Consider the following 27415-nt stretch of genomic DNA (forward strand, 5'->3'; position numbering starts at 1 on the left):
TTCAGATGTATCCTTTTTAATGGCTGCGTAATACTCCATTGTGTATATGTACCACAGCTTTCTTATCCATTCATCTGCTGATGGACATCTAGGTTGCTTCCATGTCCTGGCTATTATAAACAGTGAGTGCTGCGATGAACATTGGGGTACATGTGTCTCTTTCAATTCTGGTTTCCTCAGTGTGTATGCCCAGCAGTGGGATTGCTGGGTCATAAGGCAGTTCTATTTCCAGTTTTTTAAGGAATCTCCACACTGTTCTCCATAGTGGCTGTACTAGTTTGCATTCCCACCAACAGTGTAAGAGGGTTCCCTTTTCTCCACACCCTCTCCAGCATTGAAACATGTATAATATCATATATGAAACGAATCTCCCGTCCAGGTTCAATGCATGATACTGGATGCTTGGGGCTGGTGCACTGAGACGACGCAGAGGGATGGTACGGGGAGGGAGGAGGGAGAAGGGTTCAGGACGGGGAACATGTGTATACCTGTGGAGGATTCATGTTGATGTATGGCAAAACCAATACAATATTATTAACCTCCAATTAAAATAAATAAGTTTATATTAAAAAAAAAATCCACCTGCAAATGCAGGGGACACAGCATCAATTGCTGGTCTGGGAAGATTCCACACACCACAAGGCAACTAAGCCTGGGCACTATAACTACTGAGCCTGTGTACCTGGAGCCTGTGCCCCACAACAAGAGAAGCCACCACAATGAGAAACTTGTACACTGCAACTAGAAAGTAGACACCACTCTCCAAAACTAGAGAAAAGCCTACACACAACAATGAAGACCCCGTACAGCCAAAAATAAATAAATGGAAATTTTAAAAATAATAATTATATACAAATGAATCACTGAGCTGTATACCTGAATCACTGAGCTGTATACCTGAAACTAACACAATGTAAATCAACCCTACTTCAATAAAAAGAAAAAAAAAAAAGCCATCTGCCATAATGTAGAGTCTGCCATGTAACCACCTCACAGAACAGTTTCACATTCCTCTATTGAAGGTTTTCTTGGTGGAACTATTTCTAATTTGGAAAAAGAAGCCAATGTGATTTGCTCTATAGGGAGTTCCCTGGTGGTCCAATGGTTAGGACTCTGCACTTTCACTATCGGGGGCCTGGGTTCAATCCTCGTTTGAGGAACTAAAACCCACAAGCCACAAGGTGCAACCAAAAAAAAAAAAAAAGGTTTGCTCTATAGAAATATGTTTCATAGTCAACTTACCTGAAATAGTATACCATAAATAAATCATCACATTTCCCCACAAAAATGGGAAGGCATTTCTCAATGTATTTCAAAATATAATATTGTAAAGTAATTAGCCTCCAATTAAAATAAATAAATTAAAAACAAAACAAAAAAAAATGGGAAGGCATATATAGGCACATGACTCATACTAGAGTTGGAGCTAACTGTAGTTTTATAATTGGGCAGATAAGGAAAGAATTGAATTGTCGGGGCAGCTAGAATCAAGGGTTGCCAGGTTTAACACTTTCAAGTTTATCACAGAACTTTCAGGTTACTGGTGGGATTAGCCCTGGTAGGTGAACTTCTGCAATTCAAAAACGACACAGTGAAAACTTAGTTCTCTACACTGAGACTCAGGGACCCAGTCTTCCATTGTGTGTGGAGGGTGACAGTGGTTTTTATAGACTGGGACTAGAATATTCTATTCATAAGAACTCAAGTACATAACTAATGCAAGATACCAATATAAGAGAGGCTAGGATATGGAGTCCCACTATGTGTCCAGGACAGAAAGGAGAACTGTTTGATGAACATCTACCCAGACTTTGCCAATATAGTCAAAATCATTTTCATGGTTCAAGAGTATATGTGGTCTCATTTTCAGATTTATAAAATCAGAATATTATATACTTTATAAAGATTCTGTGAGGATTAATAAAAGATGTGTAAGCTACATTCTTCCCAAAGACTTTGTGCTATGTATGCATCTCATATCTGGAGAATCATACACTGTGCTAATTTATAGTCCCATTATGAACAGACACATTCTTAATCCCTGGCAGACATCCTGATGTGGTCAATCTGTTATCATTCATTTAAAAAAGGAGAATGTGCTGTGCAGTACAAGTTCAAGTCCCTGAGTGGTGCTGTAATATTTTCTTTTGCACTCAATGTGTGAATTATTTTTTAAAAAAGCTAGCTACAGTGTCATCATTTTTGATTATATCAAAAATGAAGGCAGAGACAGGACTGCTTCCAATCTGTGAAGTTATTTAGCATTTAATATTCCCTTTGGGAAATCAGTATGGTTTGGGGAGATTATTTATATACCACTAGTCAAGTGTGGTTTAAATAAATGCAGTGTGTTGCTAGTGCTCTGTGAATGGATCTTGCAATGTCAAGAGCTTACTATTGAATAAAGAGATGTAATCATAAATAAGCTAATGGGAAAATGGTTACTAGAAATTATCTGGTCATTTTACTGATACAGATGAATATCTTAGGTTCTCTTTTTCCTCAGATTTAGTCAAATCATAAAAATAAATGTCTGGGCATTGTACACCAAGCTATTAACATTTATTCATTATTTAAAATGTTTATGGAACTAATTTTATTTTGGGGGAGTGAAATGTAGGCTGGTGGTTCACACATGAATAAATAATTCATTTTTTTTTTCAATCCCGCAAGGTAAAAAGAATTAATCAAATGACAACAAAATAATTCTTACTTTTTAAGTAGTCAGGGTGCATTCTGCATGATTGAGGATACAAATCAGTTCCTTCCAGGCTTCATGGGAGTTTGGAGCAGAGGGGGATGGTTAGCAGGGCAGAGAGAAGAAGGGCGATCAAGAGAGAAGTCTCAGGTCTCTGAGCTAAAGCACACGCTGCTCAGCTTCTCCTCATGCATGCTGTCATTTCAGTTTTGTCTGACTCTGTGCAACCCTGTGGACTTTGGCCACCAGGCTCCTGTGTCCATGGGATTCTCCAGGCAAGAATATTGGAGTGGTTTGCCATTTCCTCCTCCAGGGGATCTTCCTGACCCAGGGATCGAACCCAATTCTCTTACATCTTCTGCATTGGCAAACCAGTTATTTAGCACTAGCGGTACCTGGGAAGCCCTTACGCTGCTTAATTCCTATCAGAAAACAGAAATTCCTGGTGGAAACCAGAAGAAAGTACAACTAAAGAGATCAACGTATCTTAAGTAATCCTGGGGGTATTTTGGAGTGAGAACCCACAAGCCTCATTGTTAACAGAGAACCAACACTGGCTTTTCCTTTCCTCATTTACCTGTTCACCAGACAACAGGTACACCCTGCTTTAAGCATGGAGAACATGGAACCAGAGGGATAAATTCACTTGGCATTATTTAATCTACAAAGGAAAACTAAGATCGTGGCATCAAGTCCCATCACTTCATGGCAAATATGGAAACAGTGACAGATTTTATTTTCTTGAGCTCCAAAATCACTGCAGACAGGGGCTGCAGCCATGAAATTAAAAGATGCTTGCTCCTTGGAAGAAAAACTATGACAAACCTAGATAGCATATCAAAAAGCAGAGACATTACTTTATTGACAAAGGTCCGTATAGTCAAAGCTATTTTTTTTCCCCACTAGTCATGTATAGATGTGAGGGTTGGACTATAAAGAAATCTGAGTGCCAGAGAATTGATGCTTTTGAACTGTGGTGTTGGAGAAGACTCTTGAGAGTCCTCTGGACTGCAAGGCGATCCAACCAGTCCATCCTAAAGGAAATTAGTCCTGAATATTCATTGGAAGGACTGATGCTGAAGTTGAAGCTCCAATGCTTTGACCACCAGATTCAAAGAACTGTCTCCTTGGAAAAGACACTGATGCTGGGCAAGATTGAGGGCAGGAGGAGAAGAGGGAAACAGAGAATGAGATGGTTGGATGGCATCACTGACTCAATGGACATGAGTTTGAGCAAGCTCAGGAAGATAGTGAAGGACAGGGAAGCCTGGTGTGCTGCAGTCCATGGGGTGACAAAGAGTCAGACATGGCTGAGTGACTGAACAACAGCAACACCCTTTACCCCAACAGTCACTGTAAAATGTATTTAACTAGTGACTTCCCCCTGGGGCCCATGGAAAACATTTTGGTTAACAATGATTTTCACGTATTTAACCATTCTGACTGGCAAAACGGCAGTTTCTTAAGGTCCAACAATGTTAAGATTTCGGTTTCTGGGAACAAATCTTTTATAAAAAGTAAGCTGTGTCCCACCAAGAAAAACTACAAACAAATTGGATGGGGAAAGATTTAATGGAATAAAATAATTCAGAGGGTATTATTTTGAGGTAATTAAAAATGTCCAATATTCTGACCTCCAACACTCTTTAATGTGAGTGCTCAAAAAGTTTTTACCTAAAAACTGACATTGTCAAAAAAAAAAAAATCAGCCTTGTCCAACAACTGAGAGATGGCATCAAGTTGCAAGAGCAATAACCAAAAAGATAGATCAGTCATTGGTGTCATAGAAGAAAAGCTGTTGGCTGATGGTATCTTTCCTTTTCCACTGTTAGAAGTACTGTGTGTGCAATGCACTGCATGGCTGTTGTCACAGATCTGAGTCTTTTAATATCTGGGAGAGATGGAACAGCAGGCTGCAGGCAGGTTAGGCGAGTTTTGCCCTTTCTGGCTCATTTGTCTAAGAAAGAATTTGGTGAGTTGACAAGTTTCTGAAAGTAGAGGAAAATGATTTGAGTAAAGGCGGCCAGAGGCAGTTAGCAAATTCTGACCACCATCATAGTTGTCACCCACCAAAATTTAAACTCAAGTCCAAATTTATACAAGTGGATTCACTTACATGGTACAGAATTCACGTGCTATTTATTAACTATCACTGGGGCCTTTCTTCTGAACTCTGTATATTTTTGGATGGCAGGCCATTTTTGGAAGCTGTAATCCTCTTGTGACAGCTTATAAGAGCCAGGTAAAACTTTCTGATTTTGTCCTGACTTAGGAGACTCATCTTTAACTGCAGTGATGATTGTGATTCCAAAGGCAAACCTCAGGAAAGGAAGTGAATAAGTCAGCAAGTCTGGAGAAGGTTGGAGGAGCAAGTGTGTGTGGGTTGTGAGCAGAGAGGTAGAGGGCAGATTCTTCCCTTTTTCTTTTTTTGAAAGTGATTTTTCACTTCTAAATGAGACAGCTCAATTTAACTACCCCAAATTTATGGGTCTAACGATGGGGAAAGATTATGTGTCTGGAGTCCTCTGGGGAAGGAAGCTACCTGGCGGTCCAACATTCATGGTCAATTGTTATTACAGGTGTGGGGACGCATTGCTGGCAAAGGGAGAATTCCTGGGGCAGGAAATTTAGGTGGGATGCCTTAATGGGGTGGTCAAGAGACAGCCAAAGCTGTATGCCAATAAAAGGTAGAGGTTGCTACCGCGGCTAGGATTTTCTGCTCTGCACTTTAGAATTTGGGGGCAATCCATAATTTCTCTATAGAAATGCACAACCAGGGACCTCCCAACTAACAGCCCGCATGCTGAAAGCAAAAGATCCTACTTGCCCCAGCTAAGACCTGGCACAGCCAAATAAATGAAAAAAAAATGCACAGCTAATTTTTTGTGTTCACTGTCTTAATTTTGCCCAGAAGTCACACTAAAATAAGAAGCAGCCAAGTTTCTCTCTTTTTAGAGTGATAAGATTATCTTTTATAGTTTTAACTAACAAGTGACATGAATTATTAAGTACACTATTGGGCAACAATCAACACCTGTGTATAGTGCAATGACCTAACAAATGCTGAGAAACTCTTGAGAAAAGGCTGTCACTATATTAACCAGTCAGCCACTGAATAATCAGTATAAATGGATGATGTGGACACACACTGAATTATCCTTAGAATCCTTCTTTCTTCTTTTAAAATTTTAAAATATAAATACTTTTAGGTGGGATTATTCTATATATGGGTGTGTGGATCTGTGCATGTTCAGTTGTGTCTGACTCTTTGCAACCCCATGGACTGTAGCCCACCAGGCTCCTCTGTCCATGGGATTTTCCAGGCAAGAATACTGGAGTGGGTTGCCATTTCCTTCTCCATATTCTTTATATACTGCTCTGTAATCTGCCCTTTAAATACTATGTTATCATTTATAAGTGCTATGTAATATTCCACAAATGGATATGTATATACCATATATTATTTCAACCAGTTCACCAAGTATTGGTCCTTTAGACTGTACAATCTTTCAACTCTAATATGGATTATTGTTATCAACATCAAATTTTATATTCATGTTAGCAACTTATCTTTCCTTAGGATAAATTCTTACAATTAGGATTGACTGGTAATAAGATATTTTTTGGTGGATATTTTAATACAGATGATGAAGCACTTTCCTTAAAACTTGTATTTATCTGCAATCTCACCAACCATATGAGAGTTATTAGTCTCTTTTAAGAGTTTCCATCCAGGTCATTCCCCCCTTTGGAGGAGAACAGGGCCTATTTCCTAATTGCCTTCTCTCTTTCCTTCTGTTTCTCCCTCTGACAAACACTGATCCATCACCTATCACTTTCAGGCATTGGATATCAAATCTCCGATCACATTAGATAATATGTGTGGACAGGTGATGGTTTCCTAGGATCTCTCCTTTTGGAGCCCTCTTATGGAATCTACATAAATATCATGGAAAATTCCACCACATCGACTTCCAATCTCCCTTTCTTGGATACTTTTCACATCTGGAAGTAGCGCAAATTCTTGTGTCAAACCACATGCCTTGATTTTACTCTGGAAATACTGTCGCCGTAACTGGCAGACAGAAACCAGTCATGTCCCATCTCTTCACTCACTGTGCCTCACTTTAAGTAGCTCCTCCTCTTCTGCTCAGGGACAATTCTGTGGTGTCTCTTTCCCACATCCCCACTCCCCATACCTGGTCCAAGGCAGTAGAGAGACAAGAGTACGTGGTTTATGCTTTGGCGTCTCTCAATGCCCTTCTTCCCTTATGCCAGACTCTCAGCTATTTTCCATGATGCTCCAAGAAGCCAGGATGAACAACGGTCTTTTTGTTAAGGAAAGTGACAGTCAATTAATGAGAGTTTTCTACATTGCTGTAAGTAAAAAGTCCCTCTTTGAGACCCCATGGACTGTAGTTCACCGGGCTCCTCTGTCCATGGGATTCTCCAGGCAAGAATACTGGAGTGGGTTGCCATTTCCTACTCTAGGGGATCTTTCCTGACCCAGGGATTGAACCCACATCTCTTGTGTCTCCTGCACTGCAGGCATATTCTTTACCACTGGGCCACTGGGGAAGCTCCAAAAAGCCCCTAATTAACTTTTCAATTAGTAAGAGGGACTTCAGAGCTCCCTCTGTGCCCAGGATGTTCTGACAAGTTTCCGATATTCATGGACCTCTTTCAACCCCTTGTGATGTTTGGGCTTTTACAATGACTTCTAAAGGCCAACAAACCACTCCAATAATCATAAATGAATAAAACACATCGAGCTGTACATGACGTGAGATGTGGTTAAAATACTCCCACCCATACTGAGCCCATATATAATATTAGGAGTTTAGGAGTTCTGACCATGCCTCTTTCAAGTGGTATAAAGTAAAATTATACTGTTTTTTAAACTATGGTTTTCTTCTCTTTTCATCTGTTTCCCTTCTTGGAGAGACAAAGAAAGAACAAATGTTAGGATCATTGAACTGATGAGGCAAACAGTCCAGATGCAAAAGGCAGTATGCAAAGGTTTGCACTGGCCAAATGTTGAAAGGGAAGTTCAAGCAAGTTATGGTGGCATGTTCTTAGAAGGGAGCTTCCAGATGGAGCTAGTGGTAAAGAACCCCCCTGCCAATGCAGGAGAACTAAGAGATGCCAGTTCAATCTCTGGGTCGGGAAGATCCCCTGGTGGAGGAAATGGCAACCCACTCCAGTATTCTTGCCTGGAAAATCCCATGGACAGAGGAGCCTGGTGGGCTACAGTCCATAGGGTCACAAAGAGTCGGACACAACTAAAGTGACTGAGCACAAGTTCTTAGAAGAGTACCTGCTAATTTCTGTTCTACACTTCAGTGACTTTGTTAATGATTTAATTTAGTGGTTCTCCACAATGGTGATTTTACTGTGAAGGGAACAGTTTGAAACATTTTGGGGAATCACAGCTGGGATGGAGGTCTATTGGCATGTAAAGGGTAGACACCAGGGATGTTGCTAAACAATCCTGCAAAATTGAGGGAAATCTCTTACACCAGAAAATTATCAGCCCTAAATGTTAATAGTGCAAAGGTTGAGAAATTCTGACTTAATGGATTTCACATTCAATTTGTTTGACTCAAGGATCTGAATAATTATCTCAAGCATCATCAGCTGTCACAACATACAATTTTAACAAAATTTAACTCTAGCCAAGATTATAGGTAGAAACCTGAATTTTCCCATCAGGAAACTTCTACAGAGGGGTAGTTAGTGCCTCAGTAATGTTTGAGTTCTTCTGAAAGACTGCTCATGAAAGAAAACTATGAAGAGGAACAATGAGAAATGTGTCTTTTCTCTTTAAGAAGCGAAAGAACACATTTTTAGTTTCCAGAAAAAAATCATATAAGATTTGGCTGCTCTCCTTTGTAAACTCATTCTAATTGTAAGGTGAAGGTTAAGGAGGATTCCTATGGAACACAATTCCTTCAGATCACCTGAAATCTTCTGTAAGGCCTGAAAGAACAAGAGACTAGGATGAGACTGTAGCTCAGTGGTTCTTAAAGTGTGCTCCCTGGAACAGCAACACCACCTGGGAACTTGTTACAGATGCAAAATTCTGAGGCCTCAGCCAGACCTACAGAATCTGAAACTGATGGTGTCTTCCTGTGATTGACCACATCTTCCAAGAGATGCTGATAACATGACCAAGTTAAAAACAACTTAAGTGGGGAAAAATGGTGGCAAGACAGAGAAAACAAAGAGACACAGAATTTTTAAGGACAATCTCAATTTGTGCTACTCAAGAACAAATCAAAATATTCTCTTAACCTCAACAACGTAGTTTAAAAATACAAAATCTGAATTGGAATTTTCACTTAGAATCTCATTTCCAAGGCAGCCTGTGATCTCATGGGTATGTAGACTTAAAGCTCAGGAGCTGAGAGAGGGCAAAGATCTTTAGAGGTAAAGTCTTGCCATTTAGTAAGTTTCAGGCCAGAGGGCAATGGGGGACCCACTTTTGATGATGTTCCTGGACATATTCAGTCTTTTTTATGATTAAAGAGGGGAAGAGCTAATACTTCCTATCACATCTGCACTCATCTCAATTTCAAGTTTTGAAAAAACTTATCATTCATGTTGATATTTTTTGTGCGCTGTGACAATGGGATTCAGAATGTAAACAGGGGGAAATGTCCAGTTTCCAGTTACTATTCTAGCAAGCCCTGGTTTAATCCTTTCTTCCTAGGTGCATCACTGTACTTAGAACACCTAGAACTTTATGCTCTGACAAAAGTTCCTTCTTACAGACTCCATAGCAAGATGCTTTCAGCTCACATTTTCAAAAGATTACCTTTAGAAGAAAACAAAAATACAATGAAAGGATGAATGGAAAGACTTCTTTCATGCCAGTCTTTGGGCACCCAGACAATCAGCAACACTCATTATCATGCCAGCAGCCCAGCCTAGTGAAGAATCATGCCTTTCTGGATACAGTTCAAAGTGGAGCCCAGGTAAAAATTGAGAAGGAGCAGGCATGGAAGATCCTCAATTTCAAGGGAGCCCTAAGTGAGTGGGGTGCCTGTGAAATCTGAAATCTATACAGATCATGGGGCCTTCATGCCCAAATGAAGAATTCCTCTCTAAAAGAAGTAGCACCGATTCATCTTTGACAGTTGCTGATCTTGTGGAAAACTGGCACCAGTCTCTTTATAATTCACGAGCAATCTATCTTTGCTAATCAAATCAGGAACAGTCTAACATGGTCTGTGTTTCAATTGCCTTAGTGGCATTGCTGACTGAACTGTAGCTCATGCTTCTGGACAGCCATGGAGAAAAGTCAGGCACAGGTAACACACCCAACAGCCTCATATATGATACTCCAAACATTATGAAAAGAGAATGAAAATGAAGCCATGTCTGGTAGGGCTTGAAAAGATTTTACATCTAAGGAGCCAGCCAAGTTGTGAAAATAACGGAGCAATGTCAGATCTAACGGAAAAAAAGCTACTAAATTGATCAGTGATAATATGTAGAATGCCAAGCTTTCATGAAGTAAAATTCTATCATGAAAATACGACAATTTCCAAACGTGTTTCTTGTTCTAATTTTACCTAATAAAAATATAATATTCTCTTTTGTATACTGTACATGTTGCAATTTTTAAAGAAATAATTTAAATGGCGTGCACTAGAAAGTCAGTTTTTTACTTAAAAATGAAGTTAGATGTTGAGGTTTTTTTAAGTTAAATAGGATTTTCCCTCCCTCCCTCCCTCTCTCTCTCTCTCTCTTTCCATATATATCTCCCCACACATACACCCAAATGTGAACAGACTTCTCTATAATGAGAACTAAAGGACAGTTTTCTACAGTGTGAGTTAAAGAGTAATTAATCCAATGCCATATGCACAGACCTGAGTAATAACAGATGTAAAAGGTTTCAAACTCGGAGACGAATTCATATAAACTATATTTTTCGAGTTTCTGGCTTATCAGATCTAAAGATACAGCCCTGTTTGCTAATGTTTTAGCGACATCAATCAATCAACAAATATTTTCCACGGTCATTCTGTGCCCAAAACACAGGATCAAATTTTCCATCATCCAAAGTTCAACTTAGAATATAATGGTTGTGGGGGCAAAATCTTCTTTAGTAAACGATGCTAGCAAAAATCAAGAATCGCTTTTTTGGACAGACAAGATTAAATCTAAACACGTATCTTTCTGAAAATTAAGGTGAAATCAATAGATCTGCATTCAAACCGGAATACTTCCTTTCGTAAGATAGACTTGCTATTTTGGGGATTATGCATAGAAATATTTCCAAATTGCCATCCACAGAGTTCTTTGGCCATATATTTACACCTCTGAGTAAATGTACAGTTAGGAAAAACACTTTATCCGATGTCAGGTATAATTTTAAAGGTTAGTATGTGTGTGCTAAGTTGCCCAACTCTTTGCCACTCTATGGACTGAAGCCCGCCAGGCTCCTCTATCCATGGGATTCTCCAGGCAAGAATAAGTGGAGTGGGTTGCCATGCCCTCCTCCAGGTGATCTTCCCCACCCAGGGATTGAACCCGTGTCTCTTATGTCCCCTGCATTGGCAGGCGGTTGCTTTACCACTAGCGCCACCTGGCTGCATAAAAATCACATCATGGATGATGATTATTGTCCAGAGTTGGGAGCAAAGGGATGCAAATTTCTCAAAAGCCCTTTGTAGTTCTAGTATTTTCTTTTGCCATGTAAAAGGATACACTCCACTGGCTTATCCCACTGAAGTATATACTGCTATTATAAATATATAGCAAATTATAAAAGCAAATGTGAATTTGGAGTCTCAAAATTTCCTTTAGGAATATATGATATGATCTAGATATTTGGTTATGCTGGTCACCGATTTATTATGAATCAACTGGAGATGATAAATCTTTAAACAGTTCCTGAGGACACAAACGAGCATTCCAACAGGGGTAAAAAAATCGGAGACAAACAGAATTAGCCAATTGTTCTCTCCCACCAAAGCAACCACAAAAGCAGCAAAACACCTCCCCTGGTTGAGAAACATCCTGTAATTTAAGTTGCAGGGTTAATGAATATCAGCCCTCCAGGGGAAAACGGAAATTTATCTTATCATACTAGTTTTTATTACTTATTTACCTGGGTTGGGAAGATCCCCTGGGGGAGGGCACGGCAACCCACTCCAGTAACCTTGCCTGGAGAATCCCATGGACAGAGGAGCCTGGCAGGCTACAGTCCATGGGGTTGCAAAGAGTCGGACATGACTGAAGCAACTGAGCATGCATGCACTAGTTTTTATTACTTATTTAAGCAAAAAAGGAACGCCTTAGATGACTGGAGATCCAGCTCAGAAAACTCAGAGGAACAAAGGGAGGCTAGGCAGTCAGAAACTGAGCCTAAATCACGTCTTAGAATTGAGTTTTTTTCTGAGGAGATATTCCTGCAGCAATCTCTGACACTGAGGGCCCCCATTAGAAATGCAGAAACTGCTGTTTCTGGAGAGTATAACTGTCCTTTTCTTGATGGTAACCCCTTCCCCCAACCTTATCAGAAAGGCTGTGTGTCCAAATTGAGGATCTAAAGAACCTCTGCTTGGGGGTTGCTGAAGTTGAGGACATAAAGAATGGATGGAGGTGTAATGGTGCCCTCTGCTGGAGAAACTCAGTAATGCCGCCCAGTAAGCTTTCCTACCGGAGCTCAAGTGATTTTGGGGGGCTAGGAGGTGGGGGAGGGCTCCAGGGTGTTTCTGGAACAAAAAGTCCTGAGAAGTACTCTGCAAAAAAGTAGTTGCAAAACCCCAAACCACATGAAATTAGCTTGATTCTGAGCTGACAGTGGAATTTGAAACCAGCTGTATTTCATCCTAAAATGTTAGCACTATAAACCCTTCATCAAACCTGGAGACAATTATTTTCTCACTATCTGGACAAGACCACATTTCTAGCGGCTGAATTTTTCCAGGGCAGACTTTGCTTTCCCATTTTCCTTTTGTAGAGCTCCCCTCTCACAGACTTGCATTAACAAGCTGCACTAGAGAAGGAAGGGACGGACTGAGGTTCAGCCTTATTCAACCGTCTATGATTCCCCTACTAAAAACCATCAAAAGAACTTGTTACATAAAGCACGCATCACAATGGCATTCCCAGGCTCCTGAGAAATACAGAGGAAGGCCAAAAACTGATTTTAAAAAGCCATTTGAGAAAGTTAAGGAAAATAGTGGTGTTTCATTCAAGGAGTAGATTCTTTACCTCATTTATCAGTTCTGGGTACACAGTTAAAATACTGAAACTACCCACAACCTAAAATAGCCCAAAGTAAATACGGGACAGTAAAAGGAGACTGTTGAAATGAACCTCGTGCCAATTGAACTTTTTGGTAAAGAGCATACTGCTGCTTGGTGATCTTTAATAATGTCTGCTAACCTCTGAGATATTACAGGAACGTTGGCTTAAATGAGTTTCCCAGGTAGTGCAGTGGTAAAGAATCTGCCTGCCAATGCAGGAGACACAAAAGACATGGGTTCAACCCCTGGGTCGGGAAGGTCCCCTGGAGTAGGAAATGGCAACCCACTCCAGTATCCTTGTCTGGAAAATTCCAAGGACAGAGGATCCTGGTGGACTATTGTTCATGGGGTTGCAAAGAGCTGGACATGACCGAGAGACTGAGCAAGCAGCCTGCACGAGCACACACATATACTGGCTTAAACGAAGTGAGGAGTAACAGAGACAACATATAATTGCGTCAAGGAATCAAAACACACAATCTCCTTCCTGGTTAGTCTGGCTGTTTTCTTCTTGTTGTTGCTGTTTGCTTTAAAACTTAAGCCATGACTAGACAACTGAAAACCATGGCTTTGGTTGAGTGAGATGGATGGATTCATTCATTCAGTTAAGACACCTGTGAGGCTGGCCTCATGAGTGTGCAACCTGGGCAGTTGCATAGCGCTCCATGCTATGAAGGCTCCCCAGTTTGGATGAACGCCCTACTGTCACCACCTTGAGATTCTTAATACTTTTTAAACAAAGGGCTCCATGTCCTCACTTTGCACTGGGCTTTGTAAATCTGGTAGTGTGTCCCATACATAAGCTTATTCGGCCTGTAGTTTTGAGCACTGTCAGAGTAAGATGCTGGCCTTCCTGGGGAACACAGTGATGTCCAAAGTATGATGTGGTTGTTGAATGAGCTTACCATCTAAGAAAGGAGATGAGACATGTCCAAGGACCATGAGAAAATGCAGCCAAATATAATAATTCAATAAAAGAGGCCTGTAGTTCAGAGGATGATGGCAAGATCATTTCCAGCTGGGAAAACCTGAAATGTCTCATGAATGGGGTGTCATTTGAGTTGGGCCTTTCAAACAGATTCTTTAGTGCTTATTTCTCTGAAGGAAAATAGAAAAACAAAGAAAATAAATAGAGGCACTTTTCCTTTTTTACCGTCTGGTCCACTTTGTGGTTTTACTGGTTCCTTTTTCTCAGTCACCTTAGTTGACTTTGGAGTTTTAAGCATAGGATTTCAGTGTTTTTGTACTCATCAAGTGTGGTCTTCAGTAGAGAAAAAGAGTTTGAATTTTTAAATATTGGAGGATGGGGTCAATGTGTGTGCCTCTCAGCAAGCCTCATTGGAGATGGCAGATGAATTCAAAATCTGTAGTATCATGTACATAATTCAGATATCCACAGGGTGGGTAAGTATTATCATTTCACTACTATCTGGAAAGCCAACTGTATCCATTTCAGGGCCCTAAAGAAGCTCAACAAAAAAAATGAGGCACCAAAGCTAGAATTTGTTGTACCCAGAGGTCCAGATCGCATCTCTCCCAACTGCCATAAGAGCATTCCTAGCAAACCCTCTGCTTAAAAGATGTTTGGTTATCAGGAAAGGCAAGGGCTTCCCTGGTGGCTCAGCAGTAAAGAATCTGCCTGTCAATGCAGGAGATGTGGGTTCGATTCCTGGGTTGGGAAGGCCTCCCCTGGAGGAGGGCATGGCAACCCACTCCAGTATTCTTGCCCAGAGAATCCCATGGACAGAGGAGCCTGGTGGGCTACAGTCCATGGGGTCACAAAGAGTTGGACACGACTAAAGCAACTCAGCACAAAAGAATACATGAGTATTCTCTAAGATCAGCGATAAAAATTATACATGGAGGGATAAAGTGGCACATAACCAATTTAAAAAAATTTTTTTAGGTTATCTTGGCCATAAGTTCAGTTCAGTTTAGTTGCTCAGTCGTGTCCGAATCTTTGCAACGCCATGGACCACAGCACACCAGGCCTCCCTGTCCGTCACCAATTCCTGGAGTTCACTCAAACTCATCTCCATTGAGTCAGTGATGCCATCCAACCATCTCATCCTCTGTCATCCCCTTCTCTTCCTGCCCTCAATCTTTCCCAGCATCAGGGTCTTTACAAATGAGTCAACTCTTCACATCAGGTGGCCAAAGTATTGGAGTTTCAGCTTCAGCATCAGTCCTTCCAATGAACACTCAGGACTGATCTCCTTTAGGATAGACTGGTTGGATCTCCTTGCAGTCCAAGGGACTCTCAAGAGTCTTCTCCAACACCACAGTTCAGAAGCATCAATTCTTCAGTGCTCAGCTTTCTTTATAGTCCACCTCTCACATCCATACATGATTACTGGAAAAACCACAGCCTTGATGAGACAGACCTTTGTTGGCAAAGTAATGTCTCTGCTTTCGAATATGCTATCTAGGTTGGTCATAACTTTCCTTTCAAGGAGCAAGCATCTTTTAATTTCATGGCTGCAAGCACCATCTGCAGTGATTTTGGAGCCTAGAAAAATAAAGTCAGCCACTGTTTCCATTGTTTCCCCATCTATTTCCCATGAAGTGATGGGACCAGATGCCATGATCTTCGTTTTCTGAATGTTGAGCTTTAAGCCAACTTTATCACTCTCCTCTTTCACTTTCATCAAGAGGCTTTTTAGTTCCTTTTCACTTTCTGCCATAAGGGTGGTGTCATCTGCATATCTGAGGTTATTGATATTTCTCCTGGCAATCTTGATTCCAGCTTGTGCTTCTTCCAGCCCAGCGTTTCTCATGATATACTCTGCATAGAAGTTAAATAAGCCAGGTGACAATATACAGCCTTGATGTACTCCTTTCCCTATTTGGAACCAGTCTGTTGTTCCATGTCCAGTTCCAACTGTTGCTTCCTGACCTGCATACAGATTTCTTAAGAGGCAGGTCAGGTGGTCTGGTATTTCTATCTCTTTCAGAATTTGACTGTGTGGATCACAATTAACTGTGGAAAATTCTGAAAGAGATGGGAATACCAGACCATCTGACCTGCCTCTTGAGAAATCTTGGTCATATTCAATATTAAAAGTGAATTTTAAAAATCCTCATACATGGATATAACCACATGCCATGCTTTGGGTCAATGTCCTTAGAAAAATAATGTACTGCACAAAAGAAATAATATAGTCAGTGAACTTGGCAGAGCCTGCAAACATTTTTTTCTTTCCTGCTGTTTCATAGTTACCCTTAATATGTTCTATATATCTAAAATTTAGTCTTTTTAATTCCTAATGGAACAAAGTAGAAGTTTAAAAAATTCCACTATATCTTTTTAAGCCACTGATCGTGGATAAAGCTATGCAAGCAAGGGTACAATACAATAAATTATATGTTCTGGGATTTTTTTCCAGTCTTGTCTTATCTAAGCTTGATTTCTCACTAGATATTTAAACCAGAACCAGAAACAGAGATTCTCTGGCTATCAATGAAACAGCATTTGTCATTTCTTACAAAACTGATCATTTTCACTTGCCCCGTAGAATACAATTAAGAGACAGTTCTTATTATTTTAAGAAGCTAACGATCTAATTCCCCAGGAGGGAGAAGCAATAAACATTGAAATCAAATTATCTACCTGTACTTTGTAAGAAAATTGAGACAGAAAAGTAGGCATTTTTAACACAGTAGGTTTTATGACTCAGGTTAAGATGGAAGGTCAGGGATATTAAGTATTCAGTTTACAACATCAAATTTAGTTGAGTGTTTCTTTCTCTGAGAAAAGAGCGGAATACTAAAGCTACATTTGACTCCAATTCAACAGCCAAGCCTGCTTGAATGAAACCACCATCTGGCGGAATTTATGAGAGAAAAAGAAAACCGTGTAAGTGGCAGTTGGCTTTTAGCAATGGGTGGCAGAAGAAAAGCATATCCAAGAATATCAAGGTTTACCTTTGCCCTCGTTTCCCATTTTAAGAACCGTGTCACATGTTTCCAACTGGAGCATTCTGGTAACCACCATGCTTTGGCATTCTGGCAACTCCTGACCCACATTTTTGGTGGCCAAACTGTGGTTAGCGTGGGCCAGGGCACCAGGAACTGCTGACTCAACTCTTTCTGCAGCTTGTGGCTACGTGGGAACAGCGGGCAATGGTTGGATTCCTCTCCTGTGCTCAGAGAATATGACACAGTGGGACTGGGAAGGGGTACAATCAGCCCATGTCACAGAACTGCTTTCTGGATTTCCGTGGAATGCTCAGAAGAGCTGAAGTAAAGAACCAGGCCAGCAATCAAACCTTCATGTGCGTAATGTCTCTGTTAACATGTCACGCTGAAGATTCACTGGGTGTATTTCAGGGCTAGTCTTCTTCAGCACTGTCTTTTGAATTATGAAGAGTGAGCTCATCAGAGCCATGGATTCATCCAAATGAAATGAAAATCGGTCATTCTGTTTGAGGAGAGGGAGATTTTGCAACTAAAAAAGAAACTCAAGAACATCATTCTTCTGGCTGAAGCAGGGGTTCTCAAAGTGTGGTCCCTGCAGTGGCTGCAGCCTGGAGAGGGGTTAGATGCAGAGAAATGCAGGAGACTTCCCTTCTCAGTCCTACACATGCGCAACTTGAGAACCACTGAGCTAAGGAACCAGTGCAGAGGTGACTTCTGTGACAGTAAACAGTGTCACCTCCCCTGGGAAGTGGGCTGCCTGTGAATGTGTTACCAGGGGCACTTCCACTCTGCACTGTGGCCACGGCAGCAGACCATTCTACTGTAGCTGAAGAAAAGAAGCCAGCTGCCCCCTCAACTTGTATCATTTGACTTGTTCAAATTCAAATTGCCCAAGATTTTCCTAAAAGCCCCAAAGCACAAAATAGCATTTGTGTGAAAGTCAAAGTGTTAGTTGTTCAGTCATGTCTGACTCTTCACGACCCCATGGACTGTAGCCCACCAGGCTCCTCTGTCCATGGGATTCTCCAGGCAAGAGTACTGGAGTGGGCTACCATTCCCTTCATCCCATCATTTGTATGATTGAATAGTAATTTTTTGAACCATACTCCATATACTGTTGTTGGTTTCTGTGCAATTAAAATGTTTACTTTTTCTCCAAAATAAAATTTTCACAATTCATAGGCTCAAACAATTTTAGAGTTGGATCTTTACAATTAGTCACCATTTTCTTTTGTTTAAACCCAGGGAGGGAGCAAGTCAGGTCACAAGATACAGACAGTGAGAGGTGACACAGAGAAATCTTCCCAGGGGTAATGAGAGAAGCTGACCAGTTGCAAGGATAGAGGTTCTTCGACTGGGATCAGAAATCAAGGACCACATCGTTTTCATCTCTTATCTCCCTTTCACATCACAGTTCTGGGAACAGTGTTGGCACAGTTTGAGCAGCGTTTTTTTTTGAAAAAGGATATGAAATAAAAGGTGTGTTCCTTTTTTCCCTGCTCCTAGAGGAGGGAAAAAGGCATTTTCTCACAGTCTGCCAGAAGGGACGAGGGAAGATGAAAAATTACTTTGGTTTCTATTAAATAATAGGTTACTTCTTTGAAGTTGCCAACCCAGTAGCCTGTGATTGTATAAAATGGATTCTATTAACAAGAGACCCAGGACAACGAGCCACAAAGATCCGGACTGAGATGTGTCAGAAAGGCTATTTGGAGATGTTTGTGCTGGGCTGGGTCATTCCTATGTCTGGCTCAAGTCCATTTTATTTAGCATCATAAAAACAGACTTAGCTTATGATATTTCAAGCCTCTTAAAACAAGCGAGATCTATGCCATGGGCTGCAACTTTGGACCTTCCACTGTCTCAGGTTTTCCCCAGCTCAGGAAAGGCGAGAAACTGTTTCTGCATCGAGAAGTGCCAAGTGGAAAGCCCCCTCCCTCTCCCTTCTAATATCATCAGGAATGAATAGGCAGCGTGTTTCCCATAATTCAGCAATAACTGGGCTATTATTCTTTAATGCTTCAGTTTATTAATGTAGCCACTGTGTCATTCCGACCATGCCCATGTAATTAAATTACCCAACAGACATTTGATATGAAGCTCTCAATCCCCACAAAAGCCCAGAGTTTCTATGCCCCTTTGTGAGTCCCTAATGAATGAGTGGCGCACACACTTCTGTCATCCACGTTCACTCACTGTCCTCTCTGACTGCTCTCCTGTGTCGCAGGGGCTGGCTCCTGCACACACACTGGGGACCGTTCAAAGGCAGGGGGGTCATGTTTCCTCTGACAACAACAAGCACCAGGCAGGCTATCACCTTTCTTTCTGTTTGTCCGGCTAGACTAGAGGCTGACCAAATTAAATTCCAAACCCACTGCCTGGGTGGATCAGTGGTACACTCTTCAACCTTGGCTCCCCAATGTTTATTCTTCTTTGGGTCATAAGTATCAAGGGAAAAGAAACTGAAAAAAAAAAATGAAGCCACTGCTATGTACATCCAAAGACGTCACTGTGTGACTTTGTGAAAAGGAAAACGGATAATTTCACTTAATCATTAAGTGTTTGACTTTAAAATGTTGTGAAGGCAGCTATAATAATGAAACCCCCTCCAGATGCCATCCTAATCCAGCTTATGAAAAGTTATCTGGGATTATTGATAAAATAGTGGATTTTTTCCTGTATCAACTGTTCTACCTATCAATTACAGAACACAAAGCATGCTAAATGTTGCAGAACTTGGACATGAATTCTTTAAAATAATCACAACAGATTGTACACTAGGAATTCCTTTATTTCTAGAAATGGCACTTTAGAGGCTCTGTGTGTGTACTATGTTGCTCCAGCCCTGTCCAACTCTGCGACCCCATGGGCTGTAGACCCCAGGCTCCTCTGTCCATGGGATTCTGCAGGCAAGAATACTGGAGTGGGTTGCCATTCCCTTCTCCAGGGGATCTTCCCAACCCAGGGATCAAACCCGTGTCTCATTATGTTTCCTGCATTGGCAGGTGGATTCTTTACTATTAGTGCTACCTGGGAAGCCTAGAGGGTCTACGTGTTTCTAAAGATTTTTTTAAAAACTTGCATTTTGCATTTAACAAAATGTAACATGAAGGTGAAAGAGGAGAGTGGAAAAGTTGGCTTATAGCTCAACATTCAGAAAACTAAGACCATGGCATCTGGTCCCATCACTTCATGGCAAATAGATGGGGAAACAGTGGAAACAATGGCTGGCTTTGTTTTTATGGGTTCCAAAATCACTGCAGACATGAAATTAAAAGACGCTCCTTGGAAGGAAAGTTATGACCAACTTAGACAGCATATTAAAAAGCAGAGATATTACTTTGTCAACAAAGGTCCATCTAGTCAAGGCTATGGTTTTTCCAGTGGTCACGTATGGATGTGAAAGTTGGACTATAGAGAAAGCTGAGCGCTGAAGAATTGATGCTTTTGAACTGTGGTGTTAGAGAAGACTCTTGAGAGTCCCTTGGACTGCAAGGAGATCCGACCAGTCCATCCTAAAGGAGATCAGTCCTGGGTGTTCATAGGAAGGACTGATGTTGAAGCTGAAACTCCAATACTTTGGCCACATGATGGGAAGAGCTGACTCATTTGAAAAGACCCTGATGCTGGGAAAGATTGAAGGTGGGAGAAGAAGGGGACAAAAGAGGATGAGATGGTTGGATGGCGTCACTGACTCGATGGACATGGGTTTGGGTGAACTCTGGTAGTTGGTGATGGACAGGGAGGCCTGGCGTGCTGTGGTTCATGGCGTCGCAAAGAGTCAGACACGACTGAGCAGCTGAAGTGAACTGAACATGATTAAATTAGTATATATTTGTTAGGATAGAGTCAGATTTGAATGCAAACCATGACACGGGATTTTCGAATATTTAGTTACATGCTTTATGTACGGCAGGAAGAATATAAGCAAAAGTAAGTGTATAGAAATATAAATTGAGATTTAATCTGAAAAAAATTCCTTTGCTTTTGAAACATGAAAGAAGCATGAAATCAAAGTACCCAATGCCCACATAAGTAGATTACAAATATTTCCAAACGAGCAAACTTTGAGATTGGATATTTGAGAGAAAAACAAAACAAAACAAAACACATCTTATGGGAATCTTGAAAATTTAAATGTGGCTAAAATCTGAGTAACAATTAACTTATTACTTTTACTCCCCTTTAATGTTAAAATTTGTTTATATACGATTAACATAATCTTAATTTATGTGATGTCTCAACTGTACAGATGCACAGAAAAAATATTAAATTTAAATTTTAAAATATTTGGGATGAAAAGAATACTTAAAGTTATTAGTAACTATTCTATTAGTTCTACACTCATGATTTAAAGCAAAATGTTACTCCTGGTTAAAATATTTTGAGGGAGATGATCTGAACCAACAATATAAGCTAAGAATTGTGCATGTGTGCACGTATGCTCAGTCGTGTCTCTTTTGTGAACCCATGAGCTGTAACCTGCCAGGCTCCTCTGTCCATGGAATTTTCTAGGCAAGAATGGAATAGGTTGTCATTTCCTCCTCCAGGGGATCTCCCTGACTCAGGGAATGAATTCACAACCCCTGCATTTCCTGTATTGCAGATGGATTCTTTACTGCTAATCCATCAGGGATGCCCTGATAGGATAGTCAATGAATATTTGTGAGAGACAAATAGGAACACTTAATAATGAGAGAAGGGCAAATCATCAGGAAGACATAACAATAATAAATGTGTATATATTTAATTCAAAATAAAAACTGCCAGAAGTAGAGAACAGAAAGATAAATTCATGCTACTGGTTGCTGATTTTATACCTCTATTTTAAAAATTTTAACCATTTTTAATTGAAACATTAGAAATGGTTAAAATAAAAAAATAAATAGAGGTATGAATTTATCTTTCTCTTTCTGCATGAATTTACCTTTCTCTTCTATAGTTCTGGCAGTTTTCAAAAGAAGCAGAAGATATTAAGAAGAGGTGGCAAGAATACACAGAAGAACTGTACAAAAAAGAGCTTCACAACCAAGATAATCACAATGGTGTGATCACTCACCTAGAGCCAGACATCCTGGAATGTAAACTCAAGTGGGCCTTAGAAAGCATCACTACGAACAAAGCTAGTGGAGGTGATGGAATTCCAGTTGAGCTGTTTCAAATCCTGAAAGATGATGCTGTGAAAACGCTGCACTCAATATGCCAGCAAATTTGGAAAACTCAGCAGTGGCCACAGGACTGGAAAAGGTCAGTTTTCATTCCAATCCCAAAGAAAGGCAATGCCAAAGAATGCTCAAACTACCGCACAATTGCACTCATCTCACACACTAGTAAAGTAATGCTCAAAATTCTCCAAGCCAGGCTTCAGCAATATGTGAATTGTGAACTTCCTGATGTTCAAGATGGTTTTAAGAAAAGGCAGAGGAACCAGAGATCAAATTGCCAACATCTGCTGGATCATGGAAAAAGCAAGAAAGTTCCAGAAAAACATCTATTTCTGCTTTATTGACTATGCCAAAGCCTTTGACTGTGTGGATCACAATAAACTGTGGAAAATTCTGAAAGAGATGGGAATACCAGACCACCTGATCTGCCTCTTGAGAAACCTATATGCAGGTCAGGAAGCAACAGTTAGAACTGGACATGGAACAACAGACTGGTTCCAAATAGGCAAAGGAGTACGTCAAGGCTGTATATTGTCACCCTGCTTATTTAACTTCTATGCAGAGTACATCATGAGAAACGCTGGGCTGGAAGAAACACAAGCTGGAATTAAGATTGCTGGGAGAAATATCAATAACCTCAGATATGCAGATGACACCACCCTTATGGCAGAAAGTGAAGAGGAACTAAAAAGTTTCTTGAGGAGAGTGAAAGAGGAGAGTGAAAAAGTTGACTTAAAGCTCAACATTCAGAAAACGAAGATCATGGTATCTGGTCCCATCACTTCATGGGAAATAGATGGGGAAACAGGGGAAACAGTGTCAGACTTTATTTTGGGGGGCTCCATAATCACTGCAGATGGTGATTGCACCCATGGTGATTTCCTTCCTTGGAAGGAAAGTTATGACCAACCTAGATAGCATATTGAAAAGCAGAGATATTACTTTGCCAACAAAGGTCCGTCTAGTCAAGGCTATGGTTTTTCCAGTAGTCATGTATGGATGTGAGAGTTGGACTGTGAAGAAAGCTGAGCACCCAATAATTGATGCTTCTGAACTGTGGTGTTGGAGAAGACTCTTGAGAGTCCCTTGGACTGCAAGGAGATCCAACCAGTTCATCCTAAAGGAGATCAATCCTGGGTGTTCATTGGAAGGACTGATGCTGAAGCTCAAACTCCAGTACTTTGGCCACTTCATGGGAAGAGTTGACTCATTGGAAAAGGCCCTGATGCTGGGAGGGATTGGGGGCGGAGGACAAGGGGACAACAGAGTATGAGATGGCTGGATGACATCACCGACTCAATGGACATGAGTTTGAGTGAACTCCTGGAGTTGGTGATGGACAGGGAGGCCTGGTGTGCTGTGATTCATAGGGTTGAAAGGAGTTGGACAAGACTGAGTGACTGAACTGAACTGAACTGAGCTGAAGCATAGTTAAATACAACATTGTGTTAGTTTTAGATATATAGCAAAGTGATTCAGTTATACATCTATATACCTATCTATTTCTGTGGGCTTCCACGTGACTCAGTGATAAGGAATCTGCTTGACAATGCAGGAGACACGGGTTCAATCCTTGGGTCAGGAAGATCCCCTGGAGAATGGGAATGGTAACCCACTCTAGTATTCTTGCTTGGAGAATCCCATGGACAGAGGGGTCTGGCAGGCTACTTTCCATACCAAAGAGTCGGACACAACTGAACAACTCAACATGCATGCATCTATTTATCTAAGTACCATTTATCTAAATACCTATCTATTTATCTATCTATATATATCTATTTTATATCTTTATCCATTCATCTGTCAATAGATGTTTAGGTTGCTTCTATGTCTTGGCTATTGTAACTAGTGTTACATTGAATATTGGGGTGCATGTGCCTTTTGGAGACAGACTTTTCTCCAGATATATGCCCACGAGTGGGACTGCAGGATCATATGTAACTTTATTTTTAGCTTTTTAAGGAATCTCCATAGTGTTCTCTTCAGTGGCTGCTCCAATTTACTCTCCCACTAACAGTGTAGAAGGGCACCTTTCTCTCTACACCCTCTTCAGCATTAACTATTTCTACAGTTCTTTTTTTAAAAAATTGGAATATAGTTGTATTTGTAGAGTTTTTAATGATGGCCATTCTGACCAGTGTGAGGAAATTCTAGTTTTGATTTGTATTTCTCTAATATTTAGCAATATTGAGTAACTTGTCATATGTCTGTTGGCCATCTGTATATCTTCTTTGGAGTAATGTCTATATAGGTCTTCTGCCCTTTTTTGACTGGGCTGTTTCTTTGATATTCAGCTGTATGCACTGTTTGTATATTTTGGAAATTAATCCCTTGTTGGTAGCATTGTTTGCAAATATTTTCTCCCAGTCCGTAGGTTGTCTTTTCATTTTGTTTATGTTTTCCTTTGCTGTGCAAAAGCTTTTACGTTTAATTAGGTTACATTTGTGTATTTTTGTTTGTATTTCCATTATTCTAGGAGACAGATTCAAAAAAATATTGATGCAACTTATGGCAAAGAATGTTCTACTTACGTTTTCCTCTAGGAGCTTCATAGTTCTACAGTATATATACTTCTATTTAAGTAATTGATAAAACAACTAAGACAAAAGAGGTCAGATCTTAAGAAGAAAGTCCCAAATATTTACAAAGTAAACATCACACTGCTAAATAATCTATGAAAGTAAAAGAAAAAAAATCACAGGGAAAATTAAGAAGTAATGTGAACTGAATGAAAAAGAAATATCAATATATCAAAATTTGTGAGATGAAGCTAAAACATGGCTTAGAGGGCAAGTTGTAGAGTTAAATGCCTGTAAAAGAAGAAACATTTAAAAGCAGTGATGGGGGTGGGAAGGAGGTTCAAGAGGGATGGATATGTGTATGCTTATGGCTGATTCACATTGTCGTATAGTAGAAACCAACACAACGTTGCAAAGCAATTATCCTCCAATTAAAAATAAACGTAAAGGAATAAATCTGAATGAAACCCTAAAATACAGAGTAAATTCAGTGATCTAAGTTTATACCCTAGGTAGTTAACAAAAGAGAAACAACTTAAATACAAAGTAATAGAAGGAAGGAAAAGCAAACATAAAAAGAGTAAATGATAAAATAGCTAATAAATAATAGTTATTTAACAAAGTCAAACTTTGTTATTGTTGTTGTTGTTGTTGTTTACCTTAGTAATAAAATTCACAAACTCTTGGCAATACTGATCAAGGAAAAAGAGAGAAAACAGGAATCATCTGTATCATTCTGCAGGCATCAAAAAAATAAGGTAAACAATTTTATCTTCCCTGGTAACTCAGCTGGTAAAGAATCTGCCTGCGTTGAAGGAGGCCCCAGTTCGATTCCTGGGTTGGGAAGATCCCCTGGAGAAGGGATAGGCTACCCACTCCAGTATATTCTTGGGCTTCCCTGGTGGCTCAGATGGTAAGGAATCTGCCTGCAATGCAGGAGACCTAGGTTTGATCCCTGGGTTGGGAAGATCCCCTGGAGAAAGGAAAGACTACCCACTCCAGTGTTATGGCCTGGAGAATTCCATGGACAATACAGTCCATGGGGTGGCAAAGAGTGGGACATGCCTGAGTGACGTTCACTTTCACTTTCATCCTTCCTGAAGATACACATGACTGTCTTTAACTGTTAGCAAATCAGGCCCAGCAACATGTAAAAAGCATAACACATGACAACCAAGAACACAAGGTTAATTTAACATTTGAAATCAATCAACCAGTATAATTCACCACATTAAGAGGAGAAAGGAGAAAAAACATATGATCATTTCAGTAATGGCAGACAAGGAACTTTATAAAACTCAACATTCACTCAATGATATAAAACTCTGTGAATTACACAGTAAAGTCAATTTTGTCAACCTGATGAAGAGCATCTATGGAAAAACCTATGGTTCACATAATACTTTATTGTAAGATTGAACACTTTGTCTCAAAATCTGGAAAAAGGCAAAAATATCTAATTTAAGCACTCATATTCAACAGTGTACTGGATACTATGGTAGTGTTTAAGTCTCTAAGTCGTGTATGACTCTTGTGACCCCATGGACTGTAGCCAACCAGAGTCCTCTGTCCATGGTATTTCCTAGGCAAGAATACAAGAATACTACCATTTCCTTCTACAGGAGATCTTCCTGACCCAGGGATCGAACCCACATCTTCTGCTTGGTAGGCAAATTCTTTACCATTAAGTCACTTGGGAAGCCACCGGCTTACTATGGCCAGGGAAATAAAATGAGAATAGTAAATAAAAGACATAAAATTTTAAAAGGAAGTTAATCTGTCCTTTTTCAAAAATTGCATGATTGCTTATATAATAAAATTCTGAGGCACCAACAAAAAATTGTTCAAGCTAATAAGTAGATTGAACAATGTCATAGAAAGTAAAATTAATATAGAATCAACCATATTTTATATAATTGCAGCAGGGTAAAATTGAGGGGGTTGAAAACTATACATCATTATAGCTGAGATAAAGTTCAAAAGATAGAAACAAATGAAGAGATATATCAAGATTATTGCTTAGAAGACTCAATATTGCTAAGATGGCAGTTCTCCTCTAATTGACCTATAGATTCAATCTAGTTCCTGTTAAAAGCTTCAAGCCTGTTTTGTAGAAACAGACAAAATTGATTCCAACATTTGTATGAAAATGCAAAGGAACAAGGATGGCCAATCTTTTTGTTTGTTTGATTTTAAGGATGGCCAATCTTTAAAAAAGTACTGAAGTTGGAAAACTCACCCTACTTTATTTAAAAACTATCTATAGAGCTACAGTGGTCAACACAGTTTGTTTCTGCCTTAAGGACAGTCTGAGATCAATGAAACAAAACAAAATCCAGAAATATGTTCACATGTAGATGGTCAGTAGATTTTCAACAAAGGGTCTAACGTAATCAAATAATGGAAAAGACCAGTTTTTTCCATCAAATGGTGCTGGAATAACTGGAAAATCACATGATAAAAAAATGAACTTTGACCTCTACCTCATATTACACACTGTCAGTAAATCAAGATGTATCATAAACCTGAACCTGAAAGTTAAAACTAAAGGTTCTAGGGAAAAAAATCATAGGCAAATATCTCACAACTATAAAGTAGGAAAATATTTTTTACAGAGGAAACAAAAATAATGAATAGAAAAAAAGGAAATTGTGTTTCATCTAAATTTAAAAGTTCTGCTCATCAAAGATACTGTTAAGAAAATAAAAAGCCAATATATGACCAAGAAAAATAATTTATCTATCTACCTAACTACCTACCTACATCTGACACAGTAATTGTATCTAGAATACATATAATAACTCTACAATTCAAAAATAAAAAGATAACACAATAAAAATGCATCAAAAG

At 39.9% G+C, this 27415-nt stretch overlaps 1 protein-coding gene across 1 annotated transcript in view; it reads right to left on the minus strand.

Annotated features, from left to right (window-relative positions):
- MID1 (midline 1) overlaps positions 1-27415 on the minus strand; it is a 413412-nt gene that overhangs the window by 292095 nt on the left and 93902 nt on the right. The window lies entirely within an intron of this gene.

Source organism: Ovis canadensis, chromosome X (assembly GCF_042477335.2).
Source record: "Ovis canadensis isolate MfBH-ARS-UI-01 breed Bighorn chromosome X, ARS-UI_OviCan_v2, whole genome shotgun sequence".
Lineage (NCBI taxonomy): Eukaryota > Metazoa > Chordata > Mammalia > Artiodactyla > Bovidae > Ovis > Ovis canadensis.